The sequence below is a fragment of the Cryptomeria japonica genome, chromosome 8 (assembly GCF_030272615.1).
Source record: "Cryptomeria japonica chromosome 8, Sugi_1.0, whole genome shotgun sequence".
Taxonomy (NCBI): domain Eukaryota; kingdom Viridiplantae; phylum Streptophyta; class Pinopsida; order Cupressales; family Cupressaceae; genus Cryptomeria; species Cryptomeria japonica.
The window spans coordinates 573,600,213-573,621,318 of NC_081412.1; positions in this window are offsets into that span (position 1 = coordinate 573,600,213).

The window sequence follows — 21,106 nt, forward strand, 5'->3', positions numbered from 1 at the left end:
ACTCTGATATCCTAGCCATGTTCATCATCATGCTGGTATATATGGGGGTGAGTAAGTAATGAGTAAAGAAAATAGCTCAAATGATCTTCAAGAACTATTTTCTCTATGAGATTGATGTTGTCCTGGATAATATTGATGCCGATTGGCATACCCCATTGTCACAAAATTCCTACATGTCATTGGGAGCAGGAGTTGAGGTTAATAAATTTGTGGTGGTTCAAGATCTTGATCAAGGGATCTTGGATGCGTAATGGTATTTATAGGTGAATAATAGATTCTAAATGATGATTCTCTCTCGAAGGAAATGGCTTACTTGGAGGTCCACGCAGAGTCTGGGATGGACTGCCCTGTGGTGTTGAAAGTAGTTCTTTGTTAGAATTCTAAAGAAAGTGAGCATAATATATAGGAGGAGGATGACATTGAACCTAAGGCAGTAGCGCTTGAGGAGATGGATGTTGGTTTTGTCAGAGCCTTTGGAGATATCTCTCTTTTTGTTTCAATTTTTTGAATTTTGGCATGATCAACATGCATTTGCCTTAATTTTTTTAATGTACTTAAATATGCAAGGTGGTAGTCAGGTATGTTGGAATATTCTGATATCGGGAGAAAACTAAGAGGGGCGGGGGTGAAACAGTTTTCTCACAAGTACAATAGTTAATTCAATTTTAAAGTTTATATTAGAGCACAACATAATGAAAGATAAACCATGAGAGAACAGGACACATGACACTAATATTTTGATGTGGAAAAATTTGTAAGGGGATAAACTACGGTGGGAAAGCCTTCCCAGAATCAGATTATACTTTTGCAGGAGAATGTGAAATAATTACATAGGGGATTAACCATGCAATCAGGCCAACCACCTAGAGTGCATTGCTCATCATAAGAAAAGTCTCACTAACTTACAAAGCATTGGACTATAATTTGGAACTAATAAACTATGAAAGTAGAATCTACTAATATTTAATATAATTTCGGTTAACCACATATGTCTACCCTGCAATGCAAATCCTTCACCAAAAATGATATGACTCTATTTCAACATAATCCTTTCTTTGATAATGCAGATATAACCAGCGATCCCAAAAACCATTCCACGATTACATGAATAAGTCAGCTATAAATACAGATCATCAACCTTATTGACAAGGTCAGCTAGACCCTAAACCCATAAACCCATAATTATAAAATTACATCACACGATACCACTAGACCAATATTATGATTTACATTACATATCATGGACCTAATTCAAGTTCCTAAACATTTACATCCGCTTGAATTTTGGCTAAGACCAAAATCCAACAATAGGTACAAACCCTTAGTGAAATAGCATAAAGTCTAAGTAGATCTAAATAGGACCATTATAACAACACACCAACCATTGCAACACTACCAAAAAGTTATGACATGATCAAGAAGCATCTTTATCACAATAGAAACCTTTCCCATAACTCAGATCAAAATCATCTAACCAAATCATCAAATATCGCTTACCGGTAAAGCTAAATGTTACCAAGAAATATCAATCGGGAACAGAAGCATTAGCAACCAAAGCACGGAATTATGAACCAACAGAATATGGAAACCATAGAACCATCCAAAATAAACATCCAAAACTGAATCCAGAGATTCTGATCATACCAGATCAGAATTAAAACTAAGATGATCACCAAGACTAACTGGGATAGGTCCAACTAGGATATAGTGTTGTGATCAATGACAACACTTAACCAAATCCAACATATTCCAAACAATCTCCCCCTTTGGCATTGATGGAAACACTGAATGTGAAAAATGTCCAAGTGCCAAGGAATACCAACAATATCCCAAAAGATTGATTTGAAATATATTTCTCCCCCTTAGATTAACACCTTCTCCCAAAATATTGATAGTTTTTTACATAAACACCTTCTTCCCCTTTGACATCAATAACAAAGGACAAATATCAAACCAAAATACTAAACCAAATAGTTGACTACTCCCCTTGAGTAGTAGCAACATCTCATCAGCCTCGATCAGAAGGATATGTCTGATAAGCTGAACTGATTGATATATGCCTGCATCACAAAGTCTCTTCTAGAGGGGTGTTGACCCTAAACTAGTCTCTCTGATATTCAAAAGTATCTTTAGGCAATGGTTTAGTTAGAATATCTACAATCTATTCCTTAGTGGGCACATAAACCAATCTGTCTTCCTTTACTTCAACCTTTTCCTTCAAGAAATTATACCTCATAGAAATGTGTTTCGATTTGGATTGAAATATCAGATTCTTTGATGTATCAATAGCAACATTATTATCATAGTGAATAATAGTAGGATCATCATAAATTATCCTTATATCTTTTAGCATTTGTTTTATCCATAAAATCTTAGTACAGTTGGTAGCAGCAACTACATACTCTGTTTCAACATTAGACAATGAGGTGCATGATTGTTTCTTGCTAAGCCATGAAACCAACTTCTTTCCAAGAAAGAATACATCACCAGTAGTTCTCTTTTGATCATCCACATCTCCTTCCCAATCAAAATCTATATAGGCACATAATATGAAGTGATCATTCTTTGGATACCATAGCCCAAACTCTGTTTTACATAACAAATATTTGAATATCCTCTTAACAGAAATATCATGAGTTTCTCTAGGATCTGAGTGAAATCTAGAAGTAATACAAAAAATGTGCACTATATTAGGTCTAGTTTGAGTTAGGTACAACAATCCACGAATCATCGATTTGTATCTGCTTGGATTTACTCTAGGAGATTCATCATCCTTTGACAATTCACAACTACTTATCATAGGAGTATTGACAAGTTTAGAATTCTCAGGTCCAAATTTCTTAAGTAACTCCTTCACATATTTAGTTTAACAAATGAAAATACCTTTATCAGTCTGAGTATTCTGCAAACAAAAGAAAAATTTCATTTCACCAATCATAGACATTTTAAATTCATTCTTCATATCATTAGCAAATTTCATGCATAGAATTTATTCACCTCCAAAAGTGATATCATAAGAAATATGTCATCCTACTCAATTTTGTAATTTAACTTACTATCAGCATTACCTTTGCTAAAACCAATCTTTAAAAGATATCTATCTAATCTAGCATACCATGCTCTAGGGGCTTGTTTTAGTCCATATAAAAATTTCTTCAATCTACAAACCATGTCTTTGTCTTCTAAAAAAGAAAATCCATCAGGCTGCTCAATGTAGACTTCCTCTTCTAGGTCTCTGTTTAGAAATGTACGTTTGACATCCATCGGATATACTTTGTAGTTCTTGTGTGTAGATTAGACCATAAATAGTCATACCACTTCAATTATTGCAACTGGACCAGAAGTCTCTCCATAATCAAATCCTTCTTCCTGTGAATATCATTTATAAACTAATCTATCCTTGTTCCTCACAACTAGACCTTCCTTATTTAATTTATTCCTGAAAACCCATTTACTTCCAATAATATTCTTGTCTTTAGTTCTAGTAACTAAATCCCATGTCTTAATCTTTTCTATCTGATTTAATCCTTCTTCCATTGCTTTTATCCAATTTTCATGCTTGCTTCAATAAATGATCTTAATTCTTCTTCCATTTCTTTTATCCAATTTTCATCCTATCTGAACTAATTCCCATGTCTTAATATTTTCTATACCAGATTATGAGGTTTAACAATATTGGAAAAATCTCTAACAACCTATGTTTAAGTGATCTTCACTATGCAATCAAAATTTACATGACACATCCTTTTATGCCATATCCAACTTTCATCAATATGTGCAATCAATTAAGCCTTCTCATTGGAGTTCAAATTAAAGATGTTTCCTTTGGTCTGAGTTCCAGAAGCAATTTCCATTCCAGATCTATTTAAACATCTTATACATATACATATATACCTATATTTTTATATATAGCATTTATTATATATATATATATACTCAAACTAAATCTGCACATACACATTCTTATACATATATATATACACTTAACTATATATAAATAAATATATAAGAAGTATTAAAATTAATTGGCTTAAAATTAATGATATAAAACTTATAATGTCCAAAAATCATTTAAAACTTTATATTCATGTGCTAAAATTAAATATTATTGTTCATTCCAAAATCCATTTACCCATATTTTGCATTTGGAAATAAATAAATAGAAGTAAGGGTTTTATTTTCTTTCACAAACATTCATGCTTTAGTATTCATTCATTTCCATCATTTTACAATATGACTAAAGAGATAGAAATGTCTTCTATTTTCAAGAAATAAATGCAAATAGATTTTAACTCAAAACTATCAAAAATTTATTGCATTTTTACTTTCATTCCTTTCTTGCAATAACAAACTTAATAAAAGAATGCATTTCATTTTAAATAAATCATGGTATAAAGAATACTTTTATTTTCAACATAGTAACTTTTACAAAAGGGTGAATACCCAACTTAGCCTCTCATTCTATTAAATGAGGGCTTCAAAACTAAATACATTTTACAATAGCAACACTAACAAATGATGATAGTAGCAACTCCTAGCTTTTCTTTCCTTCCTTTCCAAACAAACCTGCAATACAAAGTCCTAAGGTTGTGACCATGGAGGCTCACCTCCCAACCTAGGCTTACTAGAAGCCACCCCCGAGCTTGGAGAACCAAGACCTAGACAAGTTACACTCAAACAATACACAAACAAGCATGAAAAACTCACAAAAAACACATTCCCATCCCAAGGCTTAACATCATCACATTATGTGATTTTTACATGGGTGAAGGTGGACTAAGTACCTTGAGGAGAAATTGCAAAATAGTAGAACACAAAGCCATCACAAGGCAACAAAGAACACATCACAAGTTCCAAACTTGTCCCAACACCCTTATGACCCCCAAGGCATACAAGCCATAATATCTCCCCTTAGGACACCCAAATGCATAAACAATAACTATGCAGCAAGGGTCACAAAAATACCTTGAGATCACTCTCTTCCAAAGAGAGGCTCTCACTCTAAGGCTATCAAACAACCCTCCACCCCAAGGCCACTCTACCCTCCCAAGGGTGATTTAGGCCTTGAATACACCCAAAAAACAAATAAAATGCTTAACCAAAAACAAGGGAAAAATCACACATCTTTCTTCACAAATAAAAACACAAAGGGAGAAAACAATGAAATACATACAATCTTTCAAACATTTTTCCAACATGCATAGAAAGATATTAGACCAACCTTGAATTTGCCAAAGGTATGCAAGGGATAGTTTGGAGTAGATCTTGCCAAATCCAGATTTCTTTCCTTTCTAGACTTAGCCAATATTCTTATACTAAACTTTTTAAAACTTCAAGATCTACTCTCCAAAGATGGAGAGTGGGTGAATACCTTCCTAAGTCTGAAACCCTTGCTTAAGAAGGATTCTCTCACTCTTTCCAACCTCTTGGATAGAGTGAGAGCTCACATTGGTTGGTCTTCCCAACCTCTTACATGTTAGTAAAACTGGAAAACTTGAAAGAAGGGAAGAGAGACTAGGGAAGAGGAAACTAACACAAGAAGGGAAAGTTAGCTAACCTAGAAGAAGTCCTCCAAGATGGATTTTCTCTCATCTTGGGAAAACAAATTTTTGAGGGGCCAAATCAGTCACATGGGAGTGATCACATGCTAAAAAATACCCCTAACACATAGGTATACGCTCTGGACCTTTAGAAAATCCCCTAAACTAACCCTAGGAGTTCATTTGACCCCTTAGAAACCCATCTGAAGTTAACCTAGGGTCAAACCTGAGTTGACCACTCCAAAGAATCTCTACCCAAGGAAAATTTGGGACCACACTTAAATATTTGAAAAAGGATTTGGTTGAAACAATTTCCCTCCAAGAGACATGTCAAAATAAAAACACTATTCAGCACGTGTCAAGTGACACAATAAAACAAATTACTTAATTACACATGGAAATTGGCTCTTGTTGGATTAAACAAATTAATAAATACAATTTAACACACTTGCAAACATTTATGTTTATGAATAAAATACGATACATATGGGGTGTGGTTTTTCCAAATAGACAACCCCTCGTTTTATGAAGTTACAAAGGTCTAGGCTTGATTCTGCATATCGTTTTCATGGTCACATGGATAATTTTCCTACGCATCTCAATTACACATTAGTAATTCCCAACTAACCTCATATAATATTAAACATATAAATATGAATACAAATCAATCACTCTACATACTTTTTGCCATCATACAGATCAATTTACCATATATCCAAATCAATCCACATAAGCAATAATGATAATCCTCATAAATTTCATCCATTCATAAGATATACATTATATTTCTAACATCATAATAATGTCCTACAAATCAAATAAATGACATACACCATCTCAATGTTATCCTATCCTAGAATCATATAAAATTTTATATCCATAATGCATAGAAATGAAGCATCAATATATCATTTTTATCCAATCTTGGGATCATATAAAATTTTGTATCCATAATTCATAGAAATGAAGCATCCATAATAGTTCCAAAATGAAAATCACTGAAATGCTAGGACGGGTTGGGGTAGGGCTTCAAATGTTCTCTCCTTGATATTTGAAGGTTTAGGTTGAGGTACGAAGAAGACCAAGTCCATCATTAGGAGGAGGTACAAGTCTAATCTTAGGAAGAATATTGTTGTTCTTCTTAGGAGAAGATATAGTCACATCCATAGGAATAGGTTGGTGATCTTCCTTAGGAGGGAGATTAATTCTATCCATGAGGGGAAGAACCTCATCTTGAAGAATAATAGGAATGTCAAGTGTTGGCGATCTAGGTTCACTTAAGGATAATATCATATATTTATTCCATTTTTGATAAGATTGAGAAAGAGCATCGCTCCTTGATGGAAGAGATTAAAATTGTTTAGGCCAAAATAAATCAATCGTAACATTGGTGCTTCTATTGGATGGATGAAATAAGCTATGGTTTAGGGTTATGATTTCTCCATTGTGAGGAAATTTAAGACACTTGTGGATTGGAGAAGCAATATCCTTCATGGAAGATAGCCAAGGGTAGCCCAACTTCACTTGAAATTGCTGGGAAGAGGGTATGCTAACAAACTCAACATCCATGAATTTAGTATTCACTTCAATAGGAAGGGTGATAGAGCCAATGGTAGGACAAGAGAAGCCATAAAATAACTTCACAACCACATTAGAGGCATCATATATTGGTTTATGCAATCATAACATGAAAATATACTACTCACTAATCACATTAACCATGAAAGAGGAATCAATAAGGGCACCACGGCAAGGTATATCCTTAACCTTTGCAACTATGTATAAAGGGCCATCAGGTGATATAATGGTATCACTAGGGTCAAATGTAATACAAGGATCCTTAGGTGTATCTTTTTTTTCTACCATATTTACCAAGTTTAGAACGATAGAGGTGAATTCCTCATAATAGAAAGAATTAGGCACAATCTCAATAATGTTAGAGGGTATGAGAAGGTAAGGTATCAATGAAAATATTATGATTTTGATTAGGAGGAGCTACTGATTTATTCCCTTTATCATTCACACCTACCACATATATAGTATTATTATCAATCAAATATTGAATCTTATTTTTTAATGTGAAACAGTTCTCAATATCATGACTAGGCTGACGATGAAATTGCCAAAATGAATTGTTATTAAAATAGGGGGATGCAAGTTTAGAAGGATCAACTAGTTTTATAAGAGGAATTTTGATAACATTTCTTTACAACAACTAAGACATAATACTATGTAAATACTCATTCAAAGAAGTAAATTGTCTTTCTCTTTGTAAAAATTTAGAAATAGAAGGCACACCTATTGTAACATTCACATTGTTGTTGTTGATTGTATAATTAAACTTGATGAAGCTTTTTGTCGGTTTTAACTTCACAAAAGGTTGTAGAACACTCTCCCCCTTATCACTTAGAGCCATAGGAGTGGATTGCTCCATTTCACTCACATCAAGTTGACAATTGTGGAGTGTTGCACACAATTGTGGAAATGAAGTAAACTCAAATAAAAGAAGCTTTTCCTTGATATCTATTTGTAAATTAGAAATAAAAATTCATTGAATATAATTATCAGGTACATGAAAATAAATTTGAGAGAATAAATTCTTATATCTACCAATGAAATCGGTCACTTTTTAGTTAACACGTTGTTTACAATACATTAAATAAGTCAAAGTGATTTTAGGACCAATGTTGTTTTGAAATTGTTGGATGAAAGCATTTGCTAATTGCTGAAAGGAAGTGATAGAATAATAAGGAAAATAGCAATACCATTGGAAAGCCTTATCTCTTAGTATTCTTGTAAACAATTTTGCAAGCAATATTTGATCATAAGAAAAATCGGTACACAAGGTTTGAAATGTTTTGACATGTGTACAAGGATCACCTTTTCCATTATAGAGTTCTAGTTGAGGTATCTCAACATGTTTAGGTGGCACAACTTTAATAATATCAAGAGAAAGTGGGCTCGGAACATCAAAGGTGGTCACACCAAACTTGGATTGACTCATAGAAGCAATTTGTTGTTGTAAGGAAGGCATAGTCTGAACAAGATTGTTAATTATCACTTTGGTAGAAGAATTGATGTTAGGCATAGTTGATTGAGAAGGTGGTGTGATGTTATTGAAAGAAGGAATGAATTGAAAATAAAGTGGTGGGACATTATGATAAGTAGGCACAGGTGATGATTGGGTAGGAAAAGTGACACTTAAAGGAGGAACAAAGTTGTTGAAGGAAAGGCCCCCTTGTGTCATATTGAATTGTTGAGGTATAACATGAATAGTTATGAAAGACATTGGTAAAGATGGAGGATTAAATGAAGAAGAGGGATTTCCCCCATGACTAATTGTTGCAAGGGTGACATTTTTAGTTGAAGTAGCCATGATGTTGGAGGTAAAAGTAGGAATAATTGTCATAAGAGTAGTCAAAGGAATTGAAAGATTGACTTGTGTTGAAGGTTGTGAGTAACTTAGGGTTTCAGCACAACTCTTGATAGTCATGACATTAGAATCAACAATATGTGCAGTGCCACACAATATATCAATTACATTCTTATCACTTTGAATCATGCACTTAAGGCCTTCAATTAATGGAAGAGCTTAACTATTAGGGTGTTCTTGGGATATCCATTGTTGAAAGTTATCAATTTGATTATCCATTGTGGAAAGTTGATCTATAGAGACTCTAGTTAAATCTTCTTCTTCATTATGGGAGTCATCAATTGGGAGAATAGGCATATGATTAGGATGGGAATAATTAGCATGATCCTCATTAAAGAAGTCACCCAAATTAGGCTCCATCTCCTTAGTAGTTAAACCGTTGGAGGCCTTAATTCTAATGCTTCGTCTAACGGGGATAGTATAGGTAGGACTAATAGTGGTAAACTCATGCACTAGAGGGAAAATTCGAATTTTAAATTTTGAATTTTGAATTTTGAAGTATAGCAACAAATATTACAAAATTGAGTAATACTAAATTTAAGAAAATATTGACTACACAATTTGAACTTGGTTGGAGAAAGACGATGACACAATTTCCAAAAATGAAAGGAAATTGGAATTTTAAAAATAGGGCCAAGGGAATACTACTTAATTTTAAAATCAAAGTTTTTACAATCAAGGCAAGCTATATTTAACCTCTTAATTTAAAAAAAAATCTTGAAGTTTGCAATGTTGGATATTGGAGCTATTTCTGATTCTAGAGGGATTAAAAAATGATAAAATTAGCCAATCTTCTGGATTTAGGCTATTAAATACATTCATAACAGTGTCCTAAAATTTCTGGAAAAATGCCAAGGACCGTGGCGGGAATGCACATGGTCTAACCAAATTTTTTTGAAATTTTTAGAGATATATATTACAAATATTTCAAAGCTAACCCCAAAAACATGACAAATTTTACAATTTTTAGATGAGCGAAATTAAGGTTGAAATGTAAAAATAGGACCCTATTAGGGTTTTGAAGAAAAAGAGGAATTGAATTACAAATTTGAAAAATGTCAAACCTAATGGATAGGGACACCTTTAAAAATGTTTAGAAATTTGAATTGGAATGAAATTCATTAAAATTTGCACAAAATCCAATTAAATTTAAAAAATGGGGTTTTATGACCTAAACACTTAATTTTGAAATTTGAATTTTTGGAAAAAGGAGGGAAATTAAAACTTTGAATTGTAGGAATGACAACAAGTCTGAGAACAATCACAAATCTGAAAATTAAATGGAAATCAATTTTTTGCATTAATTCAAGATAGTTTTTGAAAATTAAGGTTTTCACAAGTAAACTCTTAATTTTGTAAATTTGATTAGCAAATTGAATGAGACAATGAGGAAATTGAATTTGAGAAACAAAACAATTTTTAGATCCAAGATAACCACAAGCAAATGATTTAACCACTAAGTTTGCAGAAAATTTAAACTTACGAATGAAAAATATGAAATTTTTTTCAAAGGAAAGCATGCAAGACATCGGGTTCACTGACCTGTAATGTCACCAAAATGTATTGGTGGGTGATAACTATGTGAATGAGAGATCAAGAGGAAACCAACCCTTTCCCTCCAAGAAGAGATGAGAGTTTCACTACGGATTTCCCTTCAAACACTTTTCACCTATTACATTGGAAGAGGAGAGGAAAATTCATTAGATTCAACCTACAAAGGAGGAGATAGAATTTTGAATGAAATGGGAACGATAAGTTGATCCCATCTTCCTATTTCAAATGGAAAGGAATTGATTGAATTATGTAGTGCAAAAGTGACAAAAACTGATTATAACTTGAGATCGGAGTATGGGATGAAGTTGTACACCTGGATCTAGTGGTAATATGTTGAGACGAAGTTGCCCTGCGAATTTGAGTAAAAGTTGCCTGGACCATTGTGAGAATGTACATGGTCGTCCAAAAAATTCGTGAAACAAAAAAGGGTTTTCTTGCCTCTACAAATGGAGTCTAAATCTAAAAGTAAAACTACACACCTATAACCTACACACAGAAAATAGAGGAAAAGGGGTTGGGATTGGGATTTTTCCTTCAGGTCAAACCCCAATTTTAGATTTAACCAATTAAAGAAAGAAATTACTTGCAAGTAAATATAAATGAAAGAATGAAATGTAAATCACCTCGAGGGAGGTTGTGATAGAAATATTGGTATAAATGTTGGTGTGGAGTTGAATGTTTCAATCAATCTCCTCTTCAATGGTTCAATCCTAGACTTGAATGAAACACCTAGCCTTGAAGGGAGTCTTGACAATGCTCAATGCTGAAAATGAATGCTTGATCTCATGTAAACTTCCCACTCATTCGACTTGAGCCTCTTACTGAAATGAGAGGGAAAATACAACTTAAATACATGTCAATTAGAGTTACTGAAACTGATATACATCACAGGCCAAAATTGGGGAAGTTTCTTGCTTACTGCACAACCTTCAATGCAAGCTCAAAAGAGGGTCATGCCCCAAAATAGGGTAGGGATGGGGATGGCACGCCCCTATCCTGGGAGGACATGGGAGCCATGCCCTTTTCCTAGGGGGGACAAGGGCACCATGTCCCTTTCCTGTCCCTTTCTCCAGGGAAGAGTGTAGACAGGTGGTGTGGAGGTCAAGGAAGAAGTAAATTCTGAGGGTTGACCATTCTCCTATCTTTGATCAGGCTAGGGGATTTGATTTCACATGCGTGAGGACCCTAATGTGGTCAAAAATTGCTAGTGTCGCAATTTTATGACACTACAAAAATTATCCTTGAACCTCTATGTAAAGCAACCAATATCATGGAAAACACATCTAACATCAATCACTATCTTAGAACACTATCACATCATCGTCAAAACTCTTCACAAAATGACTTCCACACCAAATTGTCTCCAATGTCATTAACATCAACTTTACATAAATTCACACACATTCCAATAGAATGCACATGCTAACACATCTCACATTTTTAGCTGCAAATGAAAATGTAGATGAATAATAGATAACTAATCAAACTAAGAGCATTCTCTAATGAAAACACATACTACGGATCTACACCTACAAAGCCACCCATAAGAGGAACATGTCCCTAAGAGGAACAAGAGACATAGGGTTTTTCAAGGCTCCCTCAACCTTGAGAATGGGTTTTACAAGGCTCTCACAACCTAAGAGAGTGAGTTTCACAAGGCTCCCACAACCAATCAATACCCAAACAACAATAGCTCGTCCTGAAGGAACATTCAAGGATATAGGATTTTGACAAGGCACCCAGAACCTCCTACAAAAAAATTCATTTAGGTGTTGATAGGCTTCCTCAACCAACAATATAAATAGCAGCAACCTAGATAGGCCCTCAACCCAAAACCCTTGCAACCACTACACCTCACTAGGAGAGAAAATTACCTCAAAGAGAGATCCATGAGAATGGGCAAGAGGAACAAAAGAAACCCACATGGGTTTTAGAAACGCCCCCATAAACTTAAACTTGAATAAGACCAGAACTAAGAACATAAAACCCTCCAATATCACCACCTTAATAGGGACTAACAGAGAGAAAACAACCATAAAACTAGCCTCAGTACCAAGCCAACCACAAAAAAAGGCACCATCAGCATCCCACCAACATCAGTCATAGCATCGGGGTCCACCTCAATAGGAGAAATGTTATGTCCAATACAAACCATCTCCACCATGAAAGAAAACGAGACCACCTCTATAGGAAAAAATAGAAATAACCAAGTATAGTGAGATAGAAGCAACAACGCTAGCATCAATGAGGAAAATAAGGGAAAGACAACAACAGGGAAAAAAAGATACAAACAACTAAAAATGCCCATAGAAATGGCACATCAAACAAGAACTCAAGATAGGTGTGAAATCAAACATGCAAATATGGAGAGGACCTGGGTTCCCAAAAATAACTCCACCTTCCACTCATCAACACCCACAAAGCTTTAGCCTCCCACAAACCTAATTTCATCCTGAAGCTTATCATTTGTTGTGCATTCAATTTTGTTTCTTGAAGAATGACTACTTCTACTTTTGAAGTTCTCGGTGCTTAACCAAATGTTGTTTGTTAGGGGCATTAAGTCCCCTAATATTCCATAATAATAACTTCATTTCTCCAAGGGAATGACCTTCCCCTTCCCTAGATTCCACAAGCTTTTAATTTTCAACTAATCCTTTGTTTGTCCATCTTTTTTCCTTCACTCTGATAGAGATTTCCTACCTGTCCTATTTTTTGGTGATTTCCCACAATTTGGTTTTTCTTTATTAGGGTTATTTTCATGGAGGCCCAAAACTTCCATTTCGTTTATTCTTTTATTTCCCTCCAATTTCCCTAATTCTATGCATATCAAACCAAGTTCCTCCTCCTCTATTTTTTATAAATCTAAAATTTTCTAAATTAACTCTTGTTTCTCTTTCTGATAATTCTCACTCTCTTCATGTTCTGGATCTAAGATACCTAAAAAGTCACAGACTACTTCCAATTCTAGAAGAATCAAATTCTCTTACTTTATTATAATTATCATCCTATGATCTGAAAGGGATAGATTCTAAGTAAAATAGTGTTCACCACACCCAATTATTTTATTTATTTCATCTTGCTTCAAACCATTGGCTATGGAATGTTTTTTTTATTTTCTTTTTAAATAAATGGGTGAGGTTGAAGGTTCAAACTTCCTAATTGGCATAGACTATGAAATTTTGAAGTGTTTCTTTTTCAATAGCCTAAGAGATCTTTGCCTATCTATTTTAAGACTCTAAACAATAATTGTTTGAGAATTCGATGTAGTGAATTTCTTTTCCTTCTGGTTTTTCTGTACTCCCTAATTTTCTACCTCTTTTCACCCTTACTAGAGTTGAGAATATGTTCCCAATTATTCCCATTTTCAAACTAATGGAAGGGAATTTATTTTCCTAGTCTTCTCCTAAGATTTGATCTAAAAAATCCTCTATCTTGGGCTACCTCAAAGCATGATTAGTGAGAAGACTTCATATCTTTTATTGAGACACTTCTCTCTATTGAACCTATATGGGATGAATACTTAGTTTCCCTATCAAATTCAACTCTCTTTCCTAATCACTTAAAATATGAGATTCTAGTTTCCAATTCTTAGTATCCTGCAAGGACAAAACTACTTTTAATATGGGCACCATTTCTAAATTCTCTTTAAACCTTCAAAATATTTGACCTCTTTTCTTTGGATTCCAATATTTGGCTCTAACCAAATTTTTTAACTCCCAATTCGCAATATGCCCTTGGCTCATACTTGCTCCTTCTGGTCTTCTTCTTTAGTTATGTTTACTATTAGATATGTCAATGAAAAAAATTAAAAAGCACTTCCTGATCCTATTTCCACCTTCCCATGTTTTATGATTGAATGAAAAAGATAGTTTAATATCTCTCAATACATAACAAATATGAACAATATGGAGAGTTGACTTCTTTACCCATCCCATTTGTTGAAACAAGGAAAATAAAATAAAATTTATGTTTCTATTTTCTAATTTAAACACTCATTTTCCTTATTTAATTGTTTACATCACACTTTTCATATACTAAACTATTAATTTATTTATTTCATTTTATTATAAATAATTTGTCATTTAAGATATGCGAAAGGTGTTAATGATCGATTGTGTGCAGTTTCATGTGCACAAGATAGAGATTTGTTCTTCGAATCTTTGACAGAACAATGTATTAGAGCAGTGAGAGATAAGGTGTATGAAATTTACATATTGTAGATGTTGTACTTCACCTCTAACATTTATGTAATATTTTGGTAATTATTTTGTAGGTAGAAAGCCTCCTTTTGAGCAGTGAGCTATAGGTAGTAAGCCTAAATGCATGTCCATTCCCCACCTTGAGTTTTTCCCCCACCTTGAGTTTTTCCCTAACAGGGTTTCCACGTACAAAAAATATGGTATAATGATTTTGTGGTTCTTGTTCATTTGTTCTTGTATCCTTTTGTTCATTAAATTTGTTAAGTGCTTAAAAGAACAAGTGAAAAAACTAATTTTTTCATAACATTTTTTCACTCACCCTCTTCATGTTCCTTATTTCTAACAATTGAAATCCTTAAATAAGAAATTATTTTCAGTGGATTTGTGTTTTGAAAGAAGTTTTCCACCTCTCTCCACAAGTCGTATTATTGGTTATTATAAAATGGCCCATATAAATTTAGTATTACAAAAGTAAGATCTCTATTAATATTTCTTAAAGAATTTGCTAGCCAATGCCTCTTTCATGCTAACTTCTCAAAACTCACTCTCCCTGGGTTCCAAAACATAGCCAGACCCCCTAAAGCTCCCATAGCTTCTACCGATACTACTTCCCACAAACCTAATTTGTTTTTGAAGGTTATCATTTGTTATACATTCAATTATGTCTCTTGAAGAATGAATACTTTTACTTTTGAAGCTCTTATACAATTTTTAACCAAACATTGTTTGTTAGGGGAATTAATTCTCCTAACATTTGACAATAATAACTTCATTTCTCTAAGGGAATGACCTTCCCCTTCCCTACATTCCACAAGCTTGTAATTTACAGCTAATCCTTTGTTTCTCCATCTTTTTTCCCTAGGTCTAATGGAGATTTCCTGCCTCTACTATTTCTTGGTGATTTCCCACGATCTAGTTTTTTTTTATTAGGGTTATTTTTATGAAAGCCCAAAACTTCCCTTGATTCTTTTATTTCCCTCCAATTGCTCTGATTTTATGCATATCAAACCAAGTTCCTCCTCCTCTATTTTTTCTAAATCTAAAATTTTCTAAATTAACTCTTGTTTCTCTTTCTGAGAATTCTCACTCTCTTCATGTTGGGTATCTAAGATACCTAAAATTCATAGAATACTTCAAAGACCAATGGAATTAAATTCTCTCCTTTTTTATAATTGTCTTCCTATGATCTAAAAGGGATAGATTCTAAGTAAATTAGTGTTCTAGCAGAATATTAAATTCTCTTCGTTTGTTATAGATGTCTTCCTATGATCTGAAAGGGATAGATTCTAAGTAAAATAGTGTTCTAGCATAATTTCAAATTTTCTTCCTTTGTTATTGTTGTCACGAAGGATTGCACCCATTATGCTAAGTGCTAAACCAAGCAATCTTGTGAAACATGGAAACACCTTCGAGCTTGCAGGTTGCTCAAGTTGAAGGTGAATCTTTGGGTTATTGGTCGACTTCCCTTGAATCCCTCCTAAAAACTAATAAAATACTGAAAAACTGCAACTAAGGTTGTACACCAAAAATATAGTGATAATAGTCTAAAAACTCACAAAACTATGACAAAAATTCACCCACACAAAGTAATTGTACTCTTCAACCACATAAACATTTCCCAGGAAAGCTAAGGAAATCATAAAGTTGGAAGAAAAATTAGTTTCACAACCAAATTGATAATTATCTCTTTTGCACAACCTAAAACCCATGATTATAAAAAGAAAGGATACATGCACATGAAAGAAACTGAGTTCAAAGGTTTCAAGATCAAAACACAATAAATCCCTATTAAACCTACAAAAATGAACATGCACAATTACTATGGCAAACTCATGAAACTCTGTAATATCAAAGGAATCCTGATATATAGAACTGCAAATAAACTATAAAAAAGCCTTGGGCGAATTTGCCCAAAATAGCCTAAAAAATTCATGCAAAAATATGTCAAAAATAGCCTCCAATGCTCAAAATAGGACCCCAACTGATGTTGCATAATAGAACTATCAATCTGCTGCCAAAAATAGGTCCACTAAGAAGCAAGACTCACTGTCCAAAACGGCATGTCCTGCTACCAAAAATAGAGTGAGAGAAAACAAAACAACTTTCCCCATGCCTTCCTTTGAAAAATCTGCATATCATCTTTATATTTATCTCTCTTTTTCAAAAATAGTTTTACTTAGTTAAATAAAACAACTCATTTTATTCAATTGTTGAAATAAAACTATTAATTTTCTTTTTATATTTTATAATTTAATAGAAATTTATTAACATTTTATAAGAAATAAATCTTTAATAAATTTATATTAATTATAAAATTTATAATTTATAATTAAAAGGAAAAATATGATAATTATTATAATTTAATATATATTAATTAAAGGTTTTATTTCTTATTCTTTAATTAGTTTATATTAAATTATAATAAATAATAAAAATAAAAGAATACATGAGATAAAAGAACTTAAAATTTGTTCGGCTCTTTTGCATGTGCGCTTATAATGAAAAGTACTTAGGCTATATGATTTCAAGTCTTACACCATGGCTTGCATAAAGTGACTTGTTTATAAAAACAAATAAAAATAAAAGGAGAAGCCTTATAAAAACAAATAAAAATTAGGGCATGAGCACAAATAAGAAATTTAACCCTAAAATCATTTTGGTTTTCATATTTTGCAACTTCTGGAAGACTCCTCTCTATGACATGCATGTTAGAGTTTGAAGCAGAGCTGGAAAATGGGATTTTTCTGCATTTTTAGGTTCTTAACTGATAATAGCTCAGTATGTCTGATTTTCTCCATCTTTTATATTATATCATTGTCTTTCTGATAAAAATGCAAGAAACTGATAATAGCTCGGTATGTCTCATTTTCTCCATCTTTTATATTATATCATTGTCTCTCTGATAAAAAAGCAAAAAACTGGTTGTTTAAGTGCATGTACTTGGGGTTTTTTTCTATTTTTTTTTTTAACTTGTGCCTTTGAAGGTGTTTGCGTTGTCATTAACCTTTTAACTGTGTGTGACTCTCCTCTCTTCTTTTGTTCCTTTTTTCCTTAATCACAATTCTCTGTCAAAAGGGTTGTTACTATTCTTATTATCCATTGAAGGTTGCACAAAACTATCAAACCCTAATTGCTTTCCTTTGTCCTCAATGATGATCATAATTTATGATTTCTAAGCAATACTAATTGTGCATTGAATATCTCTGTGATATGGTTGTCTCGTGTATTCTATTATGACCTAGTGCAACATTAACTTTGCACTATGCTCACTGTCATTTATGGATATTACTCCTCTTTGTGTAATCATATTGACAGATATTTCTTTTGTATCTAAAACTATTGCCATTATCTCATAAAGCTCTGTGAAGTAGGACTGCAACCTAATATTTCGGTATTGATTTTAGAGACTGTCTTTCTCATGATGGCTGCACCAACTGGTTTCATTATCTGTTCCTTTGATTTAGTATTATCTTTTTGCGGACTAATAAAAGTTTTTGAAAATCTGTGAACTGGGATTTTTTGGGTCATTGCGCTTTGAAGTCTTTTCATTTCAGTATAAAAATCGTCATAATCGGAATCTGGATTTTCACGACATCATGAGAACACTATGACTATATCTGTGCTTGTTGTTCATTGTGCACTAGGATCTGCTCTTTTGCTAATTGTCATTTCTTAGGATTCTATATTTTAAATTTATATCCATGCTTATGCCTATACTGTCCTTCAGTGATTTTAAGGCTGCCATTCTAAGAGTGACTGTTGTCTATGATATTATGACTGTTCACTGTACATGTTTGAGGCACTACTTTACTCTTCACTGTTTCAGTTCCTTCAAAATACATTCAAAATATTTGAATATGCTACTCTTATTGAATGGAACAATTTCTATTCTATCAGAAGATTATTCGCTTGAGTATGGATAGAAATCATAGCCTTATGCTTCTCTAATCTGCAAGGCTGTAAATGATTGAGCATTTTTTTTTTTTTTGGAATTCAATAGTGAACTTTTATTGTCACTTTTGGGTCTTACTTTGATTTGAGTATAATTTGTGACTCCTTTGGATGCATGAAGGACTGCTCTTTACTCACCATTTTGAGAAAGTGACATCTGAATATTTACACTTTTGTGATAGCTTATCATGAATTTTTCTGTGAATACTATGCTCTTCATCACGGGGTTAATGTTCTTTATTTCCATGTATTTGATAATGCTGATAATCTCCTCACTGTCTTTTACAAATATTTGGATGGCTGCAAGCACTATTTAGACTGCCTTATTTAGACTGCCTTGTTTGACTCTTTAATCTTGTCACTAGAACTTGTGACCTAAGACTCCATAAGGTCTGAAACCATGAAGATGTTTCTATCTTTATTTCAAAAATTCCGTGATTGTATTTTCTCACTGTGTTATGATATCATTACCGATGTGTTATGATATCCATACTGATTATGCACTTCTGTGAAATTTCATCGTCTTTATTATTAATTGTCTTTGTTACAGTCCATTGTTGAAAGCTTCTGGACTTTATTGCCTGTGGACTAAGATATAGTGTTCACCCCGTCCAATCAGTTTACTTATTTCATCTTGCTTCAAATCATTTGCTATTGAACGTTTTTTCTATTTCCTATTTTCCTGATTGGCACAGACTATGAACTTTGAAGTCTTTCTTTTCTAAGAGACTAAAAGATATTTGCCTATTTCTTTTTACTCTAAACTATAATTGTTTGAGAATTTGTTGTCGTAAATTTCTTCTCTTTCTATTTTTTTTGTACTCTCTAATGGTCTACCTCTTTTCGCTCTTACTGGAGTTGTGAATATGCACCCAATTATTCCCATTTTGAAAGTAATGGAAGGGATTCTCCTAATAATTGACCTAACAAATCCTCTATGGCACTATCTTGGGATACACTTCTCTCTATTGAACCTATCTATCTTTCATTGAGACACTTCTCTCTATTGAACATATCTGAGATTCACACGGTTTTACTTATCAAATTCAACTCTCAACTCTCTTTCCTGATCAATTAGAATATGAGATTATAGTTTTCAATTCTTAGTACCCTCCAAGGAGAGAACAACTTTTAACATGGGGACCATTTCTAAATTCTCTTTAAATCTCCAAAATATTTGACCTCTTTCTTAGGATTCCAATTTTTGGCTCTGACCAAATTTTCCAGCTCTTGATTCACAAATTTCCCTTGGCTCATACTTTCTCCTTTTGTTCTTCTTGAGTTATGTTTACTATTAGATATATCAATGAAAAAAATTGAAAAGCAGTTTAATGTCTCTCAATATACAACAAAGACGAACAATATAGAGAGTTTCCTTTCTTACCCATCCCATTTTTTGAAACAAGGAAAATGGAAGAAAATTTATGTTTCTATTTTCTAATTTAAAGAGCCATTTTCCATGTTTAACTATTTTCATCATAGTTTTCACATACTCAACTATTAATTTATTTATTTCATTTTATTATAAATAATTCAAGTCTAATATCATAGCTAAATGTTATTTTATTTTATTTACTTTGATCATGATTCATCATTATTCCTTAAAACAAAATTAGAAATAAAATTATATTGGCTTGTGATCTAGTGTCATCAATGTTCATAGGATTATTATTTCCCTAAGTGAGGCTTAGGATAGGCTAAGTTGTGGGGACACCCCAACATTGTGAAAATAAATAAATTTTTCTCTTAGTTATTCTACATAGTCATTCGTTTATTTATTTATAGTAAAACGAGTTTATAAAAAAGATTATAGAAACATCACTTTGGAAATATAAATTACATATTTTTCTTTAAAAAAATGAATATTATGTTTCTTACCTACCCTACATAACAATTGGATTATTTATTTTCCAAGGGCATATGTTTACTGTAGAATCATAGAGATTTTTCCCAATCTTCAGTGTAAAGATATTGTTATCAAAGATTCTCTTTCGGTTCTTTTCAACATTCTTAGTAGTAGATCAGAGATTGAATAAAGGAGAAGCAATATAGAGTGTTTGATAAGTGTATCTCTTGCTTTTATTTTCAACTTTCTTAGTCGTCAAACAAACATTGAATTACTGAGAAGCAATATAAGATGTTTGATAAGTGTCTCTCTTTCCTTTCTTTTCAATTTTACAAATTTGTTTGTATCATAAGAAAGAACATGAATAAACTTGTTTTCTATTGCTTTAAAAATGCAATTATTTGAAATCAATATAAAAAAGACAAGAACAAACTAGAAATATGTGATTTTGTTACTGATATATTTTTTTCTATTGTTTACATATATGAATTATTAATATAATTTAATTACCTATAAAGTGAAAATGATTCAAATTATCCATGTGTTGCAGTTAAAATTATATTTTTAAATATGATATTAGGGT